Raw genomic sequence first — 7,672 nt, forward strand, 5'->3', positions numbered from 1 at the left:
TTAATTACCACATGAAGGTTATAGTTGTGGTAGAAAGTGACTCCTGTCGACTCTGTCATGAGGAGAAGGAAACATCAGAACATGTTCTATGCAACTGCCCAGTGGTGGCAAGACGTAGACTCGATTACCTTGGAATTAAGCCCAGAGCAATTACAAGATTTATGAACAGTCTAAAATTGTCCTAGTTGGGCTTTTAGGCGCACAATAGATCTTTTAGGTCGGGGTGCTTTAATAGCCTATATAAATAAAATAAAATGTGGACCACACGCCCCGGAAGATCTCTCACAGTTTATAAATCATTTCGGAAAAGAATATATTTCTATTATAAATAATAAATTCCCGGACTTTTTTATAAAAGCTTAGTAACTTTTATCCAATAGGAAAAGCAGTCACCCTACATGTGGCATCGTTTCACGGCACTACATAAGCAAATTTGATACTAATTTGAAACTAATTCGATACTTAATAATGTAATTAAATATTTCAAAATAGAAGTTTAATATCATTATTACCTTAATGAACATTTAAATATATAACCGTCATCAAATTTATCATTTGACAGCCTAGGTCGGGCCATAGCTGCTACATATATTTGCCTCCAGCAAATAAAATCATGCAATTTAAAGATCCTATGTTATTACCGTCTTCACCCACACTTGCTGCAAGTGTGAACGCCTTGTAAACATTTTCTTAGCAAATCTACTGTATATATTATTCCCAGAGAGCTGTCTTCATTTTTATAAGTTATATATCCAGAATAACTTTGAGCTGTTGCGTTATGGTTCCTATTCTTATTTAGAAAATAAACAGAATAACATGTTGAGGCTATCTGTACAAATTTTGAAGTTAAGAAATATTTGAGGAACATAAAATATTACAAATTAATATATATAATAATAAATAAATAATTATGTATTTATAAAATAATACAAAAATTAAAAATTCTCCCTTAATGATTTCTTCATATTATAGATATCACTAATCTAATCAATCTTTGTCACTAAATCATTATAGCTATTCAAAAACGAGCATCACTGTCATCGTTAGGCTACACTTAATCGAAACTACATAGTAGCGAAATCTTCCATTTTCCCTAAAACTATTAAATACAGATCGAACCAAATAGCTTGATCAGTTTGATTACACTTTTGACAATTTTTAACATATTCAAATTGTAAGTGGAACTTTCAGTGACAGCTCCAGCCTATGATGTCATAAGCAGTATTTTGACACATAATTTACATATAGCCATAATTCCACATATTCAAAGAACCATTGATTGTTTAGCTATTAATGACAAATTGGTTCCTTAAAGTAGATATTTCATTACAAAGATTTGTGACATTGCATTTTTTCATATTGTGTTTTTTAATGTGAAGGGACCTCCATAGGACTAGGTAATACGTTCTGTTTATATAGGACGAATTGCTTTCATTAGCTTCGCTCTATCAATAATTAGTGAAACGCTAGATATATTCAAAGTTTATTGTTACGAGCGGAGTGAAGATCGAGCTGGTGTGTAAGCTACAACTTTTATTTCACTGATGTTAATCTTTGAACCAGTGAACACTAGGTTCGAATTAAGGGCTGCTTTGGTTTCTTATGACTCACTTCAATTGATATCAAAAAAGTGAACTTCATGTCTATATTCTACTTTTTCTACGTGCGTGAATGAGTCCCATGGGATACTCAAAAATTTATTATTATTATTATTGTTAGGGGATGTGGCACTGCGACCGTCGGGTCTATTGTGTGTATTGATCTTCTGGATTTAGAGTAGTATAGAAAATAGTATAGAACCTACTTTACAGAGCTTTATTGCGTCTTCCGTAAGTATATACATTCCCTAAGATACCAAATAAAGGAGAATATATGGTTTATGTGATTTCTGACTATATTTCTATAGTGTTAGGTATGTCTTCGTAAACCAAATGCATCCATGAACTATGTTAAGCTAAATCAAATGCATACACATAAGTTATCTTTATTCAGTAAAGTTTAGCGTTAGGGAAAATCAACATTTTTGAATTGTTTTTATCCAGCATTTCACATCCAATGAAAGTTATTACAAATCTTGTACTATGGAATCTTCTTTATTTTCATCCAATTTATTAGAATTTAATGTTGCAAACTACATTATTGACATATAATTAAATTGAAATCAGCGAATTTATATCGCAAATCAGAGTTTTATAACTCCGCAAGTAATATGTTCTCTTATCAAATAAACATAATTTCTGAGGGCATATTCTGTTTTTTTCTTTGGCTTATTGTACAATGTTTGAACCATTTTATTTCCACACCCATAAAATGTAGGAAAAGGACTATTAAAAAATCGCATAAAAATTGCTTTGCTGTACTAATTTTTTAAATGGCGTCTGTAATTTATGCACAAAACTCTAAAAATGCACATGCCAGAAATTATATAGCTCGACACTAAAAAATTTATTCAAATTTTATATGTACAAGCATTAGTACGAGTACAACTAGGAGTTTATTTTTTCATTTTTCCATTTTTCCATTTTTCCTCTTTTGTTGTTGCTATTGTTGTTATTTTATTTTTGCGGAATTCTGCTACATTGTAAGCCCTTGAGATAGTTGGGAAAGTGAAAATTTTGTCCTCCGCGTGTTGCGAGCATTTAGGCGCACATTTTCAACCATAAAATATTATGGTTTGGTGTTTGTTGGTGTTAGTTAGTGTATTTGCATCTGTGTTAGTGTGTTGGTGTGATTGTGTTTGCTGGAGCTATGAACTTTTTATGTTCATTTTTATTACGAAAAATTGTACACAATGGATTGAAGTTGTTGTTTTAGTTGCTGGCGAATTGTGAGTATGTGCGCCCGTCCCCTCTGTCATATGTTCATGAACAATTTAAATTTATTACTCAAATTGTTTTACTCATTTTCACACGCGCTTTACATGATTACTTGTGGCAAAATTTAATATATTAAAACAATAAAAACAAACAAAGTAAATTTGTTGCATATTTGTTTATAAATTATTAAATTGAAAGTTAAAGTTTTTTTTAAACTTTTTACTCATATAGAGAATATAGTTAAATCTGTCGCAAAACTTCTTTTTGATAATCTAACGAAATATCAAAAACTGTTGTTGATTGCACCACATAACTCTTGAAGAAAATGAAATGGTTATAGTAATGTAAGTTCTGGCTGAATAAAGAATAAACAATTCAAAACCGTACCTACATAGTTAAAGTGTATCACAGGAAAAGGTAGTATCTTCATACAAAAATTCTAGGATAATGCTATGGGCTGTCGTCTTGGAATCAGTCACAGACTCACACTTAAACTAACTGTGACTTATAAAAATTTTTTGTAATTTATATAGAATTTATGTGTCTTGAATGTGAATGCATTCATAGAATATAACATATTTTTCTAAACAGTTAAATGGAATGTTATCGTCTTCACAGTTAACTTCTTTCCAGTTAGTTAGAATATTAATTTGTACAAAGTAAGACGAAGCTTTATTTCTCAACGGTAAGGAATAAAGCTTACTTACTGCCATTTATACAGTAAGTACGAAATCAAATGCTGAATAAGAGTCTTAAGTAACACTTATCATACGGCCATATTCTTAAATACTACAGTGTGAGACAGAAACATACAGACCCCCACCCCAAACAAATACAGCAAATTATGTTTTTATTAAAAAATTTAAAAAAAAATTTTAGAATAATAAAGCAATTGAAGAAGAAGACACTGTAAATATTGCATCCTTTTATTATTTAATGATATTCATCCATTAAAATTGTCACCAATAACAAATAGCTGCGCACCTTGAACTACATACGCTAAAGCAATCATTATTTCATCGAATTGTTCAACGAATTAACTAATTGGAATCAAGAAACTAGAAATTGAGATGTGGCTCTATTTAATTACTGCTTTATTCACTATGTCTCTTGCAATGATTGAAATTTAATCAACCTTTATTTATCTATCTTCAACTTATCCAAATAACACTGTCAGGTATACACTACTTAAATACTTATCGTTGGAATAATTGCTTATCTATCCATTTATGAATTTATTAAACTCAAATAATTCCACACTTTCGTCCTTTTAATTTTCCATATATTTTGACACCTGATAACTATAAATACATAGAAGGGATAGCATTAATGATCTAACTGGAATTTTGTGCACTTCATCAAATGTTACGATACAAAATGGCTGTTTCTTACCTTGAACCCAATCAATCCATTGTTTCTGTTCGTTTTGTTGAATTTTTGCTAATATACGTAACTAAGCGGTGTACGTTGAGAGAAGCAAATGAATTCGTAAATTTGATTGATGTATTAGGTGCATATGTGCATATAATGGAGCGAAGAACTGAAGACGGAATAATCCATGAATCCATGGTATGCTGTTCATTACATTTCAATGCTGTCTGCATGAAAAGCAAATTTGACAAGATTTCAATTTGATTTGCATACGAACACATATCAGCGTTTCCATATGAATACTAAAAATTCCTGCAATGTTGCGCCCAAAATATGTATATGTATGTCCAAATCTACCGCCGTGCTTAGTGTAAGAATTTATGATTTTGATTAACTTCCACTTCATTTTCCACGAGCAACGTACGTTCACTACCACTGAAAGTGAATGCAGAATTTTTTTTCTCATCTTTGATTCTTTTATAAATCGAATTTCAATTTCATAAACCGATTTGCAAGAAAACCCATTTCCAGTCCAAAAAGATTTGCGTTTATGTGAAAAAGTTTTTGTTAGATTGAATCTCAATTTACATACAATTTTTTTTTTATTTCTGTTATACACTTTTTTTTATTACAAATGCAGGTGTCAGAATGTTTTTTTACGAGTTTGCAAAAAATGTTATATTCCGAATTATTCCATGGAAAATTTTAAAGCATTTTCTGAATCGTGCCATGTTTATTAAAAATGTATTTTGTCATCAAGTGACTGTAAAATTTTAATATTTATTTATAATAAAATTATGGCAAGAATTTGTTAATCTTATTTCAGTTTATGAATTTAAACATATTTGTCATGAACCTTTACTTGCTACAGTATATAAGAAATTAAAATCATTGACCGTAAGCTTATAAGTTCTATATAAGTCGATTTAATAAGAAAGTATAATAGTGTACCGTTAGGAACCATTTCATATACTTTAATATCTACTGGTAGAATTTTTTTATTGCTACTTGCTTTGGTTCATATTACTATGACAATTCAGCTTTTATATACACTTCTATCTAATTACTGAAATGTATTCTCATTATTAATTTATTAATTATAATAATATATATGTATGTTTATATGTGTGTGATCCTTTGCAGTTGATTTTTATAACCACTCAAATCTGACAGGACACCCACAGATTCTAGATGAAGTCTGGAACTCTCCGTGCCTTAAGGTCTTCGACAAGATGAATAGAAAATTAGCTTTCTCCAGGGAATTCGAAGTGGTCATTAGTGACCGATCCACTTGCAGAAATAATGAAATTAACTTAAAATAGGACTCTTAATTATGGTATACTGGTGGGTCCAAAATGGAAGATGGTAGTACGGGAGCAGAAGTTATAGAACCGAAAGCAACTGCTTCCATTTTTCAGGTAGAGGTCCATGCCTTAGAGCTATGTGCAAGAGAATGCATACGAAGGAGCACCCGAGGTACCAAAATATGCATGCTGTCCGACAGCCAAGCAGCTCTAAAATCTTAAGCAAAATCCTTATTCCAATCAAAGTTGGTCTGGGAATGCTTTCAACTTCTCAACATCCTATCATCGTGGAACTATGTTACTCTTATGTGGGTACCGGGACACGAAGGGCATGAGGGCAATGAAATAGCAGACTCCCTAGCAAAGAAGTGTGCATGTACTCCTTTCATTGGTCCAGAGCCCTTCTGTGGGGTAACAAATAGCTTCACAAATAGCTTATTATGTGAACGGGAAAAACAACATCTACTTGAACACTGGAGTGCCCAAACAGGCATGCGACAGTCAAAAAGATTCATTGATCCTGATCACATTAAAGTTGATGCTATCCTTGGCCTTAGCAGAAACGATATTAAAATCTACACTAAACTTCTTACAGGACACTGTAGACTTAATTACCACATGAAGATTATAGGTGTGGTAGAAAGTGACTCCTGTCGATTCTGTCATGAGGAGAAGGAAACAACATGTTCTATGCAACTGCCCAGCGGTGGCAAGACGTAGACTCGATTACCTTGGAAGTGGAATATTAGTCCCAAGTTAAATAGGTAAAATTAAGCCCACAGATTAGAATATATATTACTTGTTTAGAATATCCTGTTTGGTATATAGTATATATAATTTGATTTCATTAGTGCTTTTAAAAAGTAAAAGTGCAATAGACACCAAGTATATAGATTTTTACTTAAACATTTTTTTAAATTTTTTTAGCATTCCTTCCAGATGCTGTCAGAAAGAATTGTCAACTTGAAATCAACTTGTAACATAATTCTGTGACTTCTCTATTATACAAATGCATTTAATGGTTTTTGTTAGCAACAGAGTAATTTTTCATGGTTTGTGAACACAAAGCGCAGGAAATTAGTACTCATACGTCATGTTGGGCTGATGTGACTACAGTTAAATACTTAATGCGAAACTAATTGAGATGTGATAGAGATGACATCAGTAGCATAACAAAATAATATTTGTTTGACATATACATGTTATCGAAGTTTGTAACTGTAGTAAACTCATATAACGTCAAGTATGTGCTATAAAACCAAGTCAGAAATTGTGTTGATTTGAATAATTTTGTTGGAGTTTAATTTGAGTAATGTTAATTTCACATACTGGCTGACAGAAATTTATCTAAGTTGTATTATCATATTACAAATTATTAACTTTAGTTGTACATACATTACACAGTCTCCTCACATATTTATGATGAATACAATATTATCTATATACACTAAATAGTGTTAGCATCACACATACAACACTAACACTTTAGTTAATTTTATTCTATGGTGTGACATATTATTAACTTAAGTTGTATATACACTAAACATATGTTGGTTAACATATAATTAATATTAAGATCATCGATAAACACTGAATAGGTTAACATCACAAAAGCAATGTTAAGACTCCACTATTATTTGTCTCCATATGAAATATGTTTAAGTTAAATAGAAAATTTATATTCACAGAGTTTTTTTTTTGTTTAGATGAACAAACGAAATGGTCGTGAGATTAAAAAGGAAAATAATGAAATTGTATTATATTTATGCATAATATTAAATAATGTAATATACAATTTTTTTGTATGAGAGCGATGTATAAGCGCTGGTATTTATAAGTAACGAAACATTCAACAATTTCTCATTACGATTAACATAAGCAAAACTCCCCTTAAGACCACTAAATAACAGCATAAATTTCGAGATAATCTTGTTCACTCTGAAAAATATTATTTTAGTATAAAATTTTATTAGATTTTTATTTTCGTGGTCGCAATTTAGAAAAAGCTAAGTACAGCAGCAGTAACCGTCAAGTTATTTGAAGCCAGTTGAAGTTTTAGCTTCCAGCGTGTCAATGTTTCCATGCTAATTTACATTTTTCCTTCAGTTGAATTCCTTCAGTTCGAAGTCCGATGAAAAGTAACCGAACCCCACTTGAACGAAACTTGGATTGCATTCGCTC

The sequence above is a fragment of the Teleopsis dalmanni genome, chromosome 2 (assembly GCF_002237135.1).
Source record: "Teleopsis dalmanni isolate 2A chromosome 2, ASM223713v2, whole genome shotgun sequence".
NCBI lineage: Eukaryota > Metazoa > Arthropoda > Insecta > Diptera > Diopsidae > Teleopsis > Teleopsis dalmanni.